Source organism: Sebastes umbrosus, chromosome 23, assembly GCF_015220745.1.
Source record: "Sebastes umbrosus isolate fSebUmb1 chromosome 23, fSebUmb1.pri, whole genome shotgun sequence".
Taxonomy (NCBI): Eukaryota; Metazoa; Chordata; class Actinopteri; order Perciformes; family Sebastidae; genus Sebastes; species Sebastes umbrosus.
This window is the reverse complement of record NC_051291.1, coordinates 12,339,379-12,356,068: the sequence shown is the minus strand read 5'-3', so window position 1 is coordinate 12,356,068 and position 16,690 is coordinate 12,339,379. Positions and strand designations below refer to the sequence as shown.

The 16,690-nt window shown below is 38.5% G+C and overlaps 1 long non-coding RNA gene across 1 annotated transcript; it reads left to right on the top strand.

The window, feature by feature from the left end:
* Positions 1-1,001: 1,001 nt before the first annotated feature.
* On the top strand, positions 1,002-15,078 carry LOC119482738. The gene is made up of 4 exons (XR_005205519.1): positions 1,002-1,139; positions 4,577-4,622; positions 7,480-7,591; positions 14,368-15,078. It is a non-coding gene; the product is annotated as an uncharacterized LOC119482738 (long non-coding RNA).
* Positions 15,079-16,690: the final 1,612 nt, after the last annotated feature.

Here is a 16,690-nt window from a genome sequence, read left to right as displayed (position 1 = left end):
AGCTTTATTCTGATAATCAACAATTCATCATTCACAACACCCAACTGACATTTATTGTTTACAGCACGCAATTTTTGTTACCTCTGCCCTAAATGTCAATCAAAAACCACGCCCACTGACTACACTGCAGGCGAATGTCTGGCACAAAGTCAAGAGTGTTTGATAGGGCGGAGGTATTGATCATATTTCATTATTATAATAAAACTACTCCATTTGGAGTCAAAATTGTACAATTTAGTTGTTTTTTATTGATTTTATACTGTGCACAAGGTAGAGTCTGATGATGCACAGGGTAAATGTCATGGCCAAAGGTCATAGTATTATGAGAATAAAGTCAGAAGTTTATAAAGTAGTAATTTTACGTAATTTTCTTTTTTTCTCGTTAAGTTATGACTTTATTCTCATAATATTACGACTTTTTTTTCGTAAAGTTATGACTTTATTCTTGTTATATTACGACTTTTTTTTTCTTGTAAAATTATCACTTTTTTCTCGCAATATTACGACTTTTTTCTCGTTAAGTTATGACTTTATTCTCGAAAAATTACGACTTTTTTCTCGTAAAATTATGACTATTCTTGTAACATTATGACTTTTTTCTCGTTAAGTTATGACTTCATTCTCATAATATTACGACTTTTTTCTCGTAAAGTTATGACTATATTCTTGTAACATTATGACTTTTTTCTCGTAGTATTACGACTTTTTTTCTCGTAATATTACGACTTTATTCTGGAAATCTCAGATGTTTTTTCCCTCAATGTGGCCCTAATACTCCGTAGTACATTTGCACTTTGGCCCTCACAGCATTAGACTTATATACTATATACTTAGACTATAAACTGTGTTACCTTCATCACAATGCTCAAATGTTTTGTGGCTCCAGACAGATTTTTTTTATTGCCTAAAATGTCTCTTCAGATAGTAAAGGTTGCTGTAACCCCTGACCTATAGGGATTACTATGTAGCTCTCCCGCCACACGGGGCGCTGCTGCACAAACATGACGTAATGAACAAAGTGCCACTTCCGGTTTGCTTCTGATGGCGGACTAGCCAAAAACAAGAGGAAACGGTTTGAAAATGTTTAATTTCTTGGGAAAATACATGAAGAGGAAGACACAGAAACACCTGGTTTAAAAGTAAGTTTACTCTGTTACCAGTGTAGTGTAGTCAAATCAAACTATTGTCTTAATTTGACTACTCTGTGTTTGTGTGCGTGCGTGTAAACATAGTCAGTAAATAGCTGGAAATATGTCACTATTTCACAAAGTTTCAATTTGTCAAGTATTTAATTCACACAGGAGTATGCAAAAATGGGCTGGTTATTTATTGAATTACCAGAAAACATGCTATATCGTGATATATAACGTTATCAAGATATGAAATTACCTATATCGAGATAAAAGATTTTGGCCATATCGCCCAGCCCCATGTACTGTGCAGCCATCTAACTGTATGTATTTTATGTGCAATGTGTGTTTGTATAAGACGTCTGATATGTGTGATTTTTGGTTTTCAAATTGCATGAATTCTTTATAGGCCACCATATTGAGAGTTAGGTCTCCTGTGTGTTGGCCCACAATCTGAGGTTGGTAACAACCTCATAAGGTTGAGTTTTTCTGTGCATGTGTGTGTTCGGTCTTTGCAAATCTGTCATTATTTGTGAAAGCAGATCAAGTCTACCTCTTTAAGAAATAGTTATAGTGTTTAGTGTAATAAATCCAAAGGAGCGGTGACTGTTTGAGTGTTTTCTGAAAGATTATGGGTTACCAGTATTTTATTATTTTTAAAAAGCTTGATTTTAGTTGATGCAGGCCCTTGTTCGTTTTTAAGGAACATTTGAGATATTGCCTTTGAAGAAAACCATGCAATTTCCCCTGCATGTTACATATCTTTATTTATACGATCCCCAAGTGACTTTATGAATACATGTTATTGCGGTACACATATTTCTCCTTCTCCAAATAGCTAAACCACAGCAGTGAAAACATCCTGGAGCTGCCACTGGTGATGACATTTAAATGGTTGCTGAATATAGACGAGCTGAATATATAGCTTCCCTCTTGAAATTAGACACAACAGGTATAAATATCCTGTATACTGACATCATACTACTGATTTACACACAGGTTGGCGGACAGTCTGGACGGCGGTCCATGATGACATGAGGTGTTTCACATTTACTGAGGCAATGTAGCTGATGTATGTCTTTAACAGTTCCCTGTCATCGATTCCATCAGTTGACTTTGTGTAAACTTGTATCGCTGGGAGACGGCTGGGATCCAATTGTCAGTGATTGATAAAGCTCTAGTGTGATTCATCAGTGCCTAATTAATTAGATTTCTATGTGATGACAGATGTGTGTGGAGGGCTAACATGGAAGGTGAGCGTGACCGTCAGTAGGTGCCACATTCTACTGGAGGAGGAAATGGTAGGATAGTATAGTATCAGGGCTTGTTGCAGGAGGGTTTATGAGGATTCAGATTACTTGTCCCACAGGAAATTATAGATCCATAAAATAAATACTAATTGGATGGTGTAGGGCTGCAACTAATGATTATATTCATTGTTGACTAATCTGCTATTTATTTTCACTATTAATAGATTGTTTGGTCTATAAAATATCAGAAAATGGTGAAAAATGTCATTCAGTGTTTCCCAAAGCCCAAGATGACGTTCTCAAATGTCTTGTTTTGTCCACAACTCAAAGATATTCAGTTTACTGTCATAGAGGAGTAAAGAAAACATAAAACATCCACATTTAAGCAGCTGGAATCAGAGAATTTTTACTCTTTTTTTCTTAAAAAATTACTCAAAATGATTAATCAATTATCAAAATTAAAGCTGCAACGCTTAATTGATTGGTTGTTAATTATTAAATGAATGTATGTATGTTTAATGTGTATGTTTTTAAGAAAAAAGTCAAAATTCTCTGATTCTAACTTCTTAAATGTGAATATTTGCTGTTTTTTTTTTACCCCTCTATGAGAGTAAACTGAATATATTTCAGTAGTGGACAAAACAAGACATTTGAAGACGTCATTTTTCAACATTTTATGACATTTTATAGACCAAACAACTAATCGATTAATCCAGAAAATAATCAACAGATTAATTGACAATGAAAATAATCGTTAGTTGCAGCCCTAATCAAAATAGTTGGCGATTATTTTAATAGTTGACAACTAATCGATTAATTGTTGCAGCTCTAGACTGGTTAGAAGTTGTAGCTAATAAGTCAGCTAACTTGGAAACTTCAGTAAGCCTCAGTGTTGCCTGAAAATGACTTCAACCTTTAGAAATCAGTTACCGCTTTCATTAACAACAAAACAACGACAGAAAACAGCAGTTCAGACTGAAAAACAGGCCACTCAAAAAACCCAACCAACCTCGTACCAAGCTCTTTTCCCTGTCGTGATCTCACCCCCTGTTTTTCCTATTGAGGACCAGCTCTGAATACTTGTGGTAAATCTGTCCTTTATATAGATTTAGAATAGCGACGGGCTCCAGCACACAACAAGAGGCCTTGTTATCTGGCCAAAACAGGACGACATTACCTCCTTATCCTCTGACAGTAAACTTGAAACCATTTGTCTCGGGGTCTTTAGACGTTCTGGGCGCTGCGGAGCATCATGGCTGCCAGTCAGATTCGGGAACCGGTCCAATCATGGTGCAAGACTTGGAGCAGCCATATGACACGCTAATGCAATGACGCCGGCTGTCAGTTAGACTTCAGTGCTTTCTATTTATATACTGTCATTTAGTGGGTGATGTAAAGGCGGCCTGCTTTTCTGCTGCATATATCGGGGCTGTATATATTCTCAGTGACGTCTGAGCTTCCAGGATTTGAAAGTGGTTTTAAAAGAGGAAGGAAAACATTGTGCCAAATTTAGGTGGCGTCTTTTATAGGTGGTGGATTGGATGAATGCTGCGCGGAACACAAATGATTTAGAGGAGGTTTTAGTCATGTTCCGGCTACGATTACTCACATTTGCATCAGAGTAGAGAAAGCTTAGCTGTCTGATTTTAGCATGCAGTTAGCCATGGGCCTATTTGGGGAAAATATGAGCATCTTAATGATGTCATCTTTTTCACAACTACACCTGCGTGGACTGATTTGCCAAGTGCAGATAATCAGCTGCGATCCCTTTGCCTTCAAAATGCAAATTAAACATATCTGATACTTTCAGGCCTCGAAGGGAGGGAGGGATTAGTTTCAGTTTCAGGTTTGAAACAGCAAATTCATTTGTCTGTATGCTTCTTGCTCTTCCTCCGAGTGCATATTTGTGTAACAACATCTCTCGTGTGGCTTTTTGGAAATGGAAAAACTAGGAAAATATTGAATTCCATGACTTCTTTGTGTGCATCTCCGCCAACACATGCATTTTTTTACACACCCTGCAGTCTCCACGGGAATGATGTGAACTTTTTAAAGTCTGGTTGAGGTGTGTGCTAACCTCATTAATTCTGCTCTCTCCTGCTTAATTAATCTTTGTCTGCTGCTGAAGTAATTACAGCTATCTGGCTGTCTGCGTGTCTACACACTACTGACACCACCTTCCCCTCTCGGTTGCAGCCGGGGCCAGGATTTCCCTCCCGCAGCCTCTGATGTCTTTCATACTGTAAGTAGCACTAATTCACCGTGACATGACCGGGGAGTAAAAGGTAGATGATGTTTTGTCCTTTGAACTCTGGAAAATTGCCTGCCTTTGTTAAAGAAATATTCTGCTGCTGCACTCATGAATGGCAGCAAAGATGTTTTCAATCTCAGATGAGACACATGAAGGACGCGCTTGTTGATTTAATAATAGGTAACTGTTACTGTAACTGAAAACAAAGTCATGGTAAAAGATGAAATCAGGAAATTGTTTTGGATTTTCAGATGTAATTTGCTCCTTTGATAACAGCATCAGCTTTAAAAAGCCATTTAAAATGTAAAGTTCAGAGGCCTAGTCGCCCTAATTAGCCTGATTTAACAGCAGTATCGGTTTAGGTGTGCGGGCTAATGCGAGGCTGATATTTAAGCCTTTCTAGTTTCCCAGTGAGAGGTCTGCAGTCGCACGTGGACTCCCAGGAGATTTAAAAAGCTTCTGTTTCAAAAGAACTAAGGTCCCCTCCGGCTTTCCGTCTGCTGCCTAAGACTTATTTTGTTTTTATTTTCTCTCTGCCCTCCCTCTCTCCTCTCATTAATTTTTCACTGCTTGCTATTTTCTCGAGCTCGTGGCTGTGCGGCGTGTCATTGTGCATGCAGATTTTCGGGGCAGCCGGCCAAAAAACACCGACACACACATGCACACTTTGAAAAAAGTGAGGGACGGTGGGCTTAAATACAATCACACACGTACGGCCGTCAGGAGAGAGAGGTGTGAGTTGTCAGTTTGTGCTCGGTGGGTAGGAGTAATGTGTGACTCTGTGTGTGATAATCAATCTTTGTAGTTTGATACAGCTACAACTAACAATTATTCTAGAAATTGAGTAATGTGTTAGTTATTTTTTCAATAAGTTATTCGGCTGGTTTTACTCCCCCAAAAAATCCCATGAAAAGACCACAACACACAATTTGTTAGTCCATCTTTGAACACTTTCCAACTTCCCTACCCAACCTGTGGCACTCAAGCCCATTGGTTCCTACTGAACACATGTTTAAAATGTTTAAACGCTGACCCGGATGCTTCGAAGCTTCAAAGTTTTGACCGTTGCCATGGTAATCAACGTCCAAATCAGTATTCGAATGCATTGTGTGTGTGTTTTTTTTACCCACATAGCACATGAAATAAGGAATAGTAATCCGACATTATTCATTATGCATCAACATTAATTATTATGAGTTATTTTGTGAAGGATGGCGCTGTTTGTTGTGTTTAGAGTGTGCGTGTGTTGGTGCGGCGCTGTCCAGGGTACTGAAACGCAAAGGAGGAGATCGATAGACAGGCAGTCGCAACAGAGCTAGGTCTTTTATTTTATATTTTGGCACAAGTGTACAGTTTATTTATTTATTTAATTTATTTATTTATTTATTTATAGACCTACGTATTAGATATAGGCCTACAAAAATAAATATATTTGTCCAATCACCCAACCCAACTGTAAGGTGGAAATCCACTGTGTTAGAAATGCCCTGTCTAAATGACTGCATACAGTGCATGTCTTTGGTATTTCCTTATTGTCTCATGTAGATGTATCTACAATAAGCTAATATCAGCCAGTATATCTGCCCAGCTGATTTATAAATTGGGCTCTACAAGCAATCTTTTACACACTAATTTGTACATGAAATAATGTGTTTTGATACATTTATTAAATGGCCCACATACGAATAAGTTACACATTGAATGAGCAAGTTTGGTAAGAGACTAAACTGAATGAACCAGGTACACTGAGAAAGGCCGTATCTACCGTGTGTGTGTGTGTTTATGTGTGAGTGTGATCTCTACCTGGTAGCAGGCCTGGTGGCGCCTGCCAACAATAGCAGCTACACTGATTACAGGCCTCTCTCAGTTGCCAGCCCTCACACACAACTCAACACACACACACACACAAGTATTGTCCGTCTGCTCTCTGGCACCCCTTGAGTATTGGGTCGCCACATTATCATTCCCCTGTGTCTTTTGACCCTGTTTTGCTGTTACATCCTCACCCCGTGTGTGTGAGTGTGTGTGTGTGTGTGTGTGTGTGTGTGTTGTCCTGACCTTGGCCAAACATTGGTTCCTGTTCCTGTCAGCTGTTGGCTCAGCTTCGCACCACCTTTATTGCTTTCCCTCGTGGAGCCAGAGGGCGGAGAGCCAGAAGTCGCTCCGCGTTGGGCCGCTTCCCATCCCTCCTTAGCTGCTTCACCTTCCCTCACCCATCTGCCCAGATGGTTTGAGCTGATTTGGGAAAAGCACAGCCATGGCTACGTCACACAGAGCAGGACGGTAGACATGTAAACTCTGGTTATTATGTAAACTAGTCAGGATGCGAGATGCGAGGATTGAAGTGGAAATTGAAATGGAATGGGGCCCAGGAAGAGCAGATGCTGCGGTCACCTGTGTCTCACCTCGACGAGTAGCTCACCCAGCCAGACCAGCAGCACCCACACTGACACACCACAGGAAAAAAGGCAGGAGGAGATGGCTTTCCTCTTCTTCATCTGTCCAGCTGGACGGCATGAATGAATGGAAGAGCAATAGACTCTACAGCAAAGTACCAAAGACAAGTCAAAATGTCTGCAATGAAAAAAGACCCCTTATAAGACCTTGAATTATTGTTTATTTAAACATTATTGTTTATTTAAACAAACATGTCAAAGCTGCAGATTCTGACACTTGATATGTAGGATTTTAAGATGTTAAATTTGATATCCAGAGCATTAATATAGCAGCCAATAGCCTATTGTCTATGTAAAGATATAGAGGAGCAATGTCTACCTGAGTAGAGAATGAAGTCACTCTCCCTATGTGTGTGTTGTAATCCGAGCTTCTCTGTGCTTTGTTTACGTAGCCAGGCCGGCCGCTGCTCTGCACTACTCTCATATGGCGGTAACCGCTGATAATTGCGTCCCGACCGACGGCGGCGTCGCTGAAGTGTAGCACCCACCCTCCAGTTCCTTCAGGTAAACACTGTTATCATTGTCAGTACTTTTGCTGTTGTTTGCACTATTAAGCGCTGTTTGCACCGTTAGCTGTGAGCCGCGGCTTGCCGTCGCCATGTTGAAAGCTGTTGAGAGGCAATAAAAATGCTCCCAATCCTGCATTTAGCACCTTTAAAGGATTCTGCAACTATTTTGATAATCGATTAACTGTTAAAGTAAACTTCCCAGCAAAAATGCCAAACGTTCCCTAGTTATAGCTTCTACTTTGTGCTTTTCTTTCTTACTTGATAGTAAACTTAGTATCTTAAGGCTTTTGAGTGCTGGTTGGGCAAAACAAGCAATTTAAAGACATCACCTTGGGCTTTAGGGTATTGTGATGTATGTATGTCTCTGACATTTTATAGACTAAATCAGTCATCCCCACAGACTGGGACGGGACCCACATGTGGGTCGCAGGAGATTTTATTAGGGCCGTGAGGGAGCCTAAATGTTCGTATTCTTCTGATAACTGTAGCCTACCTATAACAGTCAATTTAAAATAAAATACAAGCGTTATACATTCTGTTTGTTTTACTGATGAGAGGAAAAAAGCTAGAGCACGTTAACTCCGCCTGAATGCATTTACTTGGTCTCATTTATAAAGTATTCAACATGTGTATATGTTTTCAATAACGTGCAAAAAACAAAAATGGGATTTATCAAATGTATATCTCTTTGAAATAGCTGGTTTGCCTATTCAAGATAATACAAGTTGATGCAAAAATGGTCATAAACATTCATTTACACACAAATTTGCTCTTCTTACAATTAATAGATGAGGCCTTCTTTGAATTGGGTCACGATTGATGTCATTTTTAAAAAGTGGGTGCCCAGAAAAAAAAGTTGAAAACCACTGGACTAAATGATTAATCGATAATGAAAATAATCATCAATCCTACTGCAGCGTACCAGGACATATATTGGGCCATGAATATTATTGTATTTCTCATAATTACAGCTAAGGTGAATTGATACCTTGAGTATCTTTAATTATGATCTTGACAGCTTTATTTTGATCACAAAATACATTCTAGCAGTATTTAGAGTTGTGAAAAAAGCATGTGTTTGGTCAGGAGAAAACAATATTAATCAATCTATGTACTCTCTGTCTGTAGGAATAACTGCCTCAGATAAATATACAGTAGTGAAAGACATATGCAAGATTGTCTATCAGTGGAATCTAATTTATTTTCGATGTAGTTTTGTGTTTTCATTCCCATTAAAGTCTGTACTGAGGTGTTATGAAAGCAGCAGTAAGTAGACATTTATCCAGAGAGAAAAAGCTCCATTGTCTTGCTCAAGGGCACTTCAACCAGCCTGTTGATGATGTGTTTTTGCATATACTGGCTGTTTTTTCAGGCAACACTTCTGCTTACAAAACAGTTTCTCGAAAACCACTTGGCCACCCTGCAGTCGCACATTACACAACGTGCCTTTTGAGGCAGACAATCAAACTGTCTTGCTTGACAACTCATTTGTCCTCATTGTATCGCCGCTGCCTCTTCAATCACACACTCTCTGTCACTCATCCGCGTACTTCAGCTCAGATGTGGTCAAAAATGATGAGGCTGGAATCATCCAAACCCTTCACAGCAGCAGTTTTTAGGATGAAGCAAGGTGCTGCTCCCAACAGATAAACCCCAAATACATGCACACACACACATATAAACTACTCCAGACTGAGCTTTATGCTTTAATCTGGTTTTGTACCCGTGAACAAGATTCGTGACGGGAGGGAAAAGTGCAGGCCACCTAAAGTTCAGCAGCAGTTTTAAAAGCCTCTTAAAGCTGAGTGGAGTGACGGTGAGTTTTATCTTACCAGCATATTATGGCCGGGATATGCATAGTGTGTACTGATCAAATTATAAAGTCCCAAGATGCAACTCCTAATGCTTTACACAGCATGTGTCTTCTTAGGGAGAGCTGAACAAAACTGCACTTAAATGTAAAATCTGAGTTCCTTAAAACATCTCCATCATATAGTTATTACATAAAGAAGCTTTTGTGTGATGTCTGAAAAACATGGTACTTAAGCAGATGATCTTTAAGCCTCCAAAGTTACTGCGTTTAGCATAAAAAAATATGCTCAAATCATCAAAACATGGCAAACTGCAGCCCAACAGGCAACAACAGCTGTCAGTGTGTCAGTGTGCTGACTTGACTATGACTTGCCTCAAACTGCATGTGATTATCATAAAGTGGGCATGTCTGTAAAGGGGAGACTCGTGGGTACCCATAGAACCCATTTTCATCCACATATCTTGAGGTCAGAGGTCAAGGGACTCCTTTTGAAAATGGCAATGCCAGTTTTTCATCGTCACAATTTAGTGTAAGTTTAGAGCGTTATTTGACCTCCTTTACGACAACCTAGTATGACATGGTTGGTACCAACAATTGTGGAAAAATATCCATCCAACACAATTTTATAAAGCACGAGGTGATGTTTAAATGTCTTGTTTTGAACAACCAACAGTCCAAAACTCAATTATATTCAGTTCATAATAGTATAAAATAGGGAAAATTAGCAAATCCTTACACTTAGAATGATGGAACAAGAGACGTTTTGCATTTTTGCTTGAAAAAGGATTAATCGATTATCAACATACAAAATACTTTCTGTCAACTGATTAATCGTTTAATCAATCGTTCGACTCTTTCAGCTCTACAATATGTATTCACGTCTTTCAGCATTGTATATCTTGTACCATGTTACACATAGGCTACTGTAACTGACTGGCACTTAACACAAATGAGTCAGTGCTGTAATCACAAGTAACAATCACTGTCTTGTGATGTCCTCTGAGCTTGCATTGCCTTGTCATGCTCCAGGGTTGCTTCTAAACAATGTGATGGATCACTTGGCACCTAAATATAATCCTCATCATCATCGATGATGAAGTGCTGCTCTGCATCGAAGCTCCATCAAGTTACCGAGACACAATGATTTTCAACAATTTGACAACAGAGAATTTGTAAAACAAATAGTTTGAGGAATAGAAGGGGCTTTTGGGCTTAGCTTAATAAAATGTACAAATTAGACAGGGTATAATATAGTCCTGGATCTGAAGACCTGTGATGTGAGATTAAAAAGATTTTCTTCCTGTAGAATCTCTCATGTTGACAAGGAGTTGGCCTGTACAAATGATGGACGTTTCCTTTTGGGATGAAACCTCATGTGGTGCGCTTATTGTCACGGGACATTTAATTCTAATTATTTCAAAAGCTAGAATCAATAGAGCCAAGCGTCTGTTCGTGGTGCCATAAGAGACTCGTATTGGAGTGACTCCACTGACTGTGGGCACACTGGCAGCTTTCATGATGATTTCTTGTGGATGGAGAAACACGTTCTGCTTTAAAATCAAATAAGCTTTCAGCGTGGATGTTGAAGGTGAAACACTGAATCCGTTAAAGCAAACTTTACACATTTTCAACGGAGCTTGTTTTGTCTCTTGGTGGTGGCGGTGGAGACCAGAGTCTTGTTTATTTGTTCTGAAGCTTTGTGGTAGCTGCTATTAGAAGTTGTTGTGGGGCAGATTTGCACTCTCATCTTCAATTTTATGACATACTGTGGGCCTAAAGAGTCTCTCTGCACACCGTCTTGTTTTTATGGTATCAAGTGTTGGTGCTGCTTTTGTCTCCTGCGTCTAGTCGGCTATATTTATTGAGTGACCTTTTACAGGATTTATTGTTATGAGCTTACATCAGTGAGTGGAGGTTATTTTAGAATCAAACTTTATTGTACGATCACTCACATCAAAGGCTGACACTGGTGTTGATGCGATACCCGAGTTTCAGTACCAACACCAAAACCATAGCCTGCTTTTTTTCGATGCCCTATTTTGAGGAATACAAACATTTCTTTTATTTATTTAATGAAAGAAGTCAAAGACCCTAGATTAAAAATTCTTGTCTAAACTAGAGCTGCAACTATTAGTCAATCAAATGAAAATTATTTTTATAATTGATTATTTGTTCGTCAAGCAAAAATACCAAAAATTTGCTACAGATTTTCAAATGTGAGAATCTGTCGCTTTTCTTATTCTCATATTGTAGTAAATTGAATATTTTTATGCCGACTACAGCCGTTGCCGTAGGCATAATGTTGTCGGGTTGTCCGTCCGTTCGTTGTGTCCGTACCATTCTTGTGAACATGATATCTCAGCAACGCATGGAAGGAATTTCTTAAAATTTGGCACAAACGTCCACTTGGACTCAAAGACGAACTATTTAGATTTAGGTGGTCAAATGTTAAGGTCACTGTGACCTCACGTCCGTCCCATTATTGCGAATGTGATATCTCAGGAACGCCGTAAAGGAATTTCCTCAAGTTTAGCACAAGGATTCACTTGGACTCAAGTTGTCACTGTGACCTCACAAAACACGTATTTGGCTATAACTCAAGAATTCATTTGCTAATTACGTCAATTTAATACAGATGTCTAACAGGATAAATTATTACATTTTTTGTAATTTCTTTGAAATTTTTTGTTTTAGAGACCAAAACATTAATCGAGAAAACAATTAGCAGATTAATTTAGAATGAACATAATCGTTAATTGCAGCCCTAGTATAAATACAAGCAACTGTACAAGATATTTGCCTAAATATAATAATCAAAAATTGGCAAAATTTTGATTTAATCAGGAACTGTCTGATCAAAGAATATGTAAACAAGATTATGAATGTGACCAGCAATCTCAGTTTTTGGTACTAGTTGACCCTTTTTCAATTCTTTTGGTTGGTACCAATACAAGTATTATGGTTTAGGCCCTACTCACATCAAATAAGATGAAATTCTGAGCAAAATTAAGGAAATAAAAAACATTGATCTGAAAATAATTAGACTAGCAGGGAATGAAAAAGTAGTCTAAAGCAGTCTACTAGTCCTTAAGGATGTCTCACCTACCTTTCAGTTTGACCAATCCACAAACAGAGTCATTTTTAACATGGTTTCGTAAGGAAGCCATTATTGTATTAACTTGTGCCAGCCCTCTCGCACCATTTAGCATTAAACATTGGTTGTCCCAAACAATTAGTGCTGCCGCCGCTGAGCTGAAATGAAGGCAGACAGATCTGGAGACTAGTCACTGGAGCCGGCTGATGAGCTGTGTGGGCTTGTAGTCTGTTTAGCCTCAGGAAGCTTCTGTGTCTCCGTGCAGTTTATCTGCTTATCTTTCATGCGCCTCTTCGGAAAACATCAGTTCACTCATTTGTGGAGCTGCTAAAAACAGCAACATGTTCACAGAAAACTAGACTTTGTGCTGGTTTTGACTCGGGACGATTGAGACGGGGGTGAAAGTCGGTGACGGGTTTTTTTTTTTCACTCTTGTCATGAGATGTAACCATTCACGACGACAGATGGCTTAATTTGGCTTAATGGCTCCGTTCTGAGGAGCTCCTGTCTGCCTACTCGAGCAAACCTGCCCAAGAAGGATGCTCATTAAATAGAGCGTCTTGATGTGTCAATGAGTTTGAATATACAGTAGGCACTGCTGTGGACAGCTTACAGTATGGCCCGTCTGAGCTCTAGATAGAGATTGTACTGGTTAGTGGTGTAAAAACCTACAATCAAGCAAATCAGTGAATGCAACCATTGTATTTTAGCATTTTGCCTTAAAGGAACAGTTCAACATTTTTTTGGGAAATACATTTATTACACTTTTAATTTGGGGTCAAACAACATAATAAACAAATGGATAGTACTAGTAGCAGGATGCTCCTCTCTATTGCAGCTCCTCTTTGAGATTAAAGGTAAATATACGAGTGGTTTCTTTATATAAACATCTTTCTTGGTGCAGCTTGATTTTCCACTCGTCTTCCCTCGGTATTAACACCTCGTCTCAGGTTTTTCTTAATTCTTCATTGCGTAAAAGATGAGTTTGTGATCTCCGCTATGCTCATCCTTGTGTACCGGAAAGGTGACATAAGCAGCTTTATGTGACTGCTTGGCTTCGCCGCTGTCATGTTGGTTTGCAGCTGGGAGACGGCTTGCTATGAGCCCGCAGCGTCGTCTCAGTTTTAGGTGTTTGTGGAGCAGCAAGACGTCAAACTCAGCCCAGATATGCCGGCCAGGATGTTTAGCGAGAGCCCGTCAGCTCTTATCGCAGTCGTGCCAGTTGTAGTTTTTGTGTTCTTCAGGGTAGATCAACATGCGACTCTCCCACGCGCTTTAACGTCACCTACCTCATAAGAAGCGTCCCCTGCTCTGCATTCAGCTGCACAAAATGCAGCAAATTGTCGTTATGTAAAATACTTTTCTCTGAGCCTTTTGCTGTGCTGTCACATCTCATTTTCCTGTAGCACTTAACCTACATGCTTATCCTCTGCCCATTTGGCACTCTGAGCAGGCCCAACAAACACAGATTTAAATTCTGTTTGATGCTGGTTTTCTATACAAATGTGCAAAAATTCAGTGAATAGGAACTTGACGTACATCTGAGGTTATTTTTGAATCTCCACCAACAACCTCAGCTCCAACTCTGAACGCAGGCCAAGAGCGCCAGTTGTTGTTATGTAAACCCTCGAGTCATGTAGCTGTAGCCAGTTGTAGTCGAGGCAGAGGGGGACTGGGATTTTTCCTGGAGGTTGATGGGTTGTAGTCAGGGTCCAAAGTAGGAATGGGCGATATGGCAAAAGAAGACCAATGAACACGGGGATTGTACCTTAGAAGACAACTCCCTTCCACTGAAAAATGTGATGATGAAATATTATGTTATTGTATAAACCTCTCCTCTGTGCTTTATGATATTCATATACAGGTGAAGGATGCCCCACCACGAGAGGCTGAAGGTAAAACTCCATCATCATGGCTCATGGGGAAGGACTTCTGAAGGAAAGGGTGGAAAACTACCAGGTGGCAAGGACCGTTCCAGGTGCTCCTGACGACAGCAACTGGCGGGAAAACTGCACAAAGAGCAACGTGGATACGCGCGAGCCACTGTAAGAAACCTCCAGACCCACAGGAGGAGTCACCACAAGACAGCAGCGGTAAGTGAAACAGCTGCATGTAAGACACTGCCACACCTGGCTAGAGGAAGTTATCATTGCTGCACAACTATCCAGAGCATCGGGCCGTGATCCTCCAGTGGATACAACACAAAGAGACATTAACAGCCCTACTTGTAGAAGGAAGGGAGTATAAGGGTATATAATGGTTAGTAACCAGCTCAGGTGGAAGTAAAACAACACAAACTAATCTAAGCTAGATGGAAAAAGCATCCCTGGCTGACGAGGTGAAGAAGAATTCTTTCTTCTACTGTATCAGATCAAATACAACTCTTATTAAGACAATATTTAGAGACTGCCTGAAACTATTTGAATAGAAATGATGGATTAGTCAATGTCATGGTGACCCCAATATTCTATATAAATATCTGTTAATAGGAGTAGTTGCACACTCGGCTTGAGACATTGTTGAAGGTTGACTGTGACCATTTGCAAACAAGATAATGAAACTGAAAAGACATATTCTCTCTTGTGAGTCTTTATTACAGAATTTCCACCACATATAGGATGACATAAAATGTTTTTAAAAAGTCAGAGTATAGTATGTCATAAAAAAAAGTCATAATTGACCACTGGATTGCATGGCTTGCAAAAGAGATTCTTAATCTCAATGAGTACTACCTGGTTAAATAAAGGTTAAATAAAAAAATAAAAATAAAAATGGCACAGAGTCCTATGATGGAGATAACGGGCTCAGCGGCGTGTCTGATGTCAGGGTGCTGTTGTCGCTGCATGGCATGTTTCCGGTGGCATCGGCGTGGAGGTTCCCACTCTGAACGAGCTAAACCTCTGGGAGGAGACTGGAGGTGGGTCAGTGACACATATTGAGTGACAGCAGTGACAGTGTAAAGAAAAGCATACAGAAATAAATACATTTGAGGAAATACATAAGGAGTGAAATGCAAAGGGAAATTTGTGCATAAATATATAAATACATAAATAAATATAAAATAAATGCAAAAATAACTTAATAAATAAATAATTAATGCAAAAATAAAAAAAAGCATAAATACAAAAATAAATCAATAGATTTAAAAAAATGTATAAAAATAAATACATAAATGAAAGGAAAAATTAAGCAAGAGTAAATAAATAAGGGAATTAATACAAATAAATAAGCAAATTAAAACAGAAATATCAATTCATGTCACATTTTATCAATTGATTAATGGTTACATTTATTTTTAATATTATATTTACTACATTTAATGACATTTATTTATCTATACAGTCATTTATTTATTATTTTTTTATTTTTATTTTGGCAGGTTCCTGACTCCATAATACTATGACTTTTTTTCTCTGGTAATCCTATGACTTTATTCTCGTAATATAATGACTATTCTCGAAATCTCAGATTTATTTTTTTTCCTCAATGGGGCCCTAATATTCCGTCGTACCATAGACCTACAACAATGATAAATGAAAATGAAAATGTAAACAAAAAAACAGTCATTCATTTCCTTGTCGCATGTAGCTCCGGAGCCACAGGTTGCAGAAAAAGTCATAATATTATGAGAATAAAATCAGAAGTTTACGAGAAAAAAAGTCATATGAGAATAAAATCAGAAGTTTAAGAGAAAAAAAAGTCGTAATATTATAGAGTAGTAATTTGACGTGTTATTTTCTTCTTTTCTCGTAAATTTCTGACTTTATTCTCGTAATATTACAACTTTTTTCTCGTAAAGTTATGACTTTATTTTCGTTATATTACGACTTTCTTTCTCGTAAAGTTATGACTTTTCTCGTAATATTACAACTTTTTTTCTCATAAAGTTATTTCTTTATTGTAACATCACAACGTTTTTTCTCTTAAAGTTATGACTTTATTCTGGTAATATTTCAACTTTTTTTCTCATAAAATTCTGACTTTATTCTCGTAATATTACAACTTTTTTCTCTTGTAAAGTTCTGACTTTATTCTAGTAATATTACGACTTTTTTCTCGTAAAGTCATGACTTTATTCTCGTAATATTACAACTATTTTCTCGTAAAGTTCTGACTTTATTCTCTTAATATTACAACTTTTTTTCTCGTAAAGTTATGACTTTATTCTCGTAATATTACGACTTTTT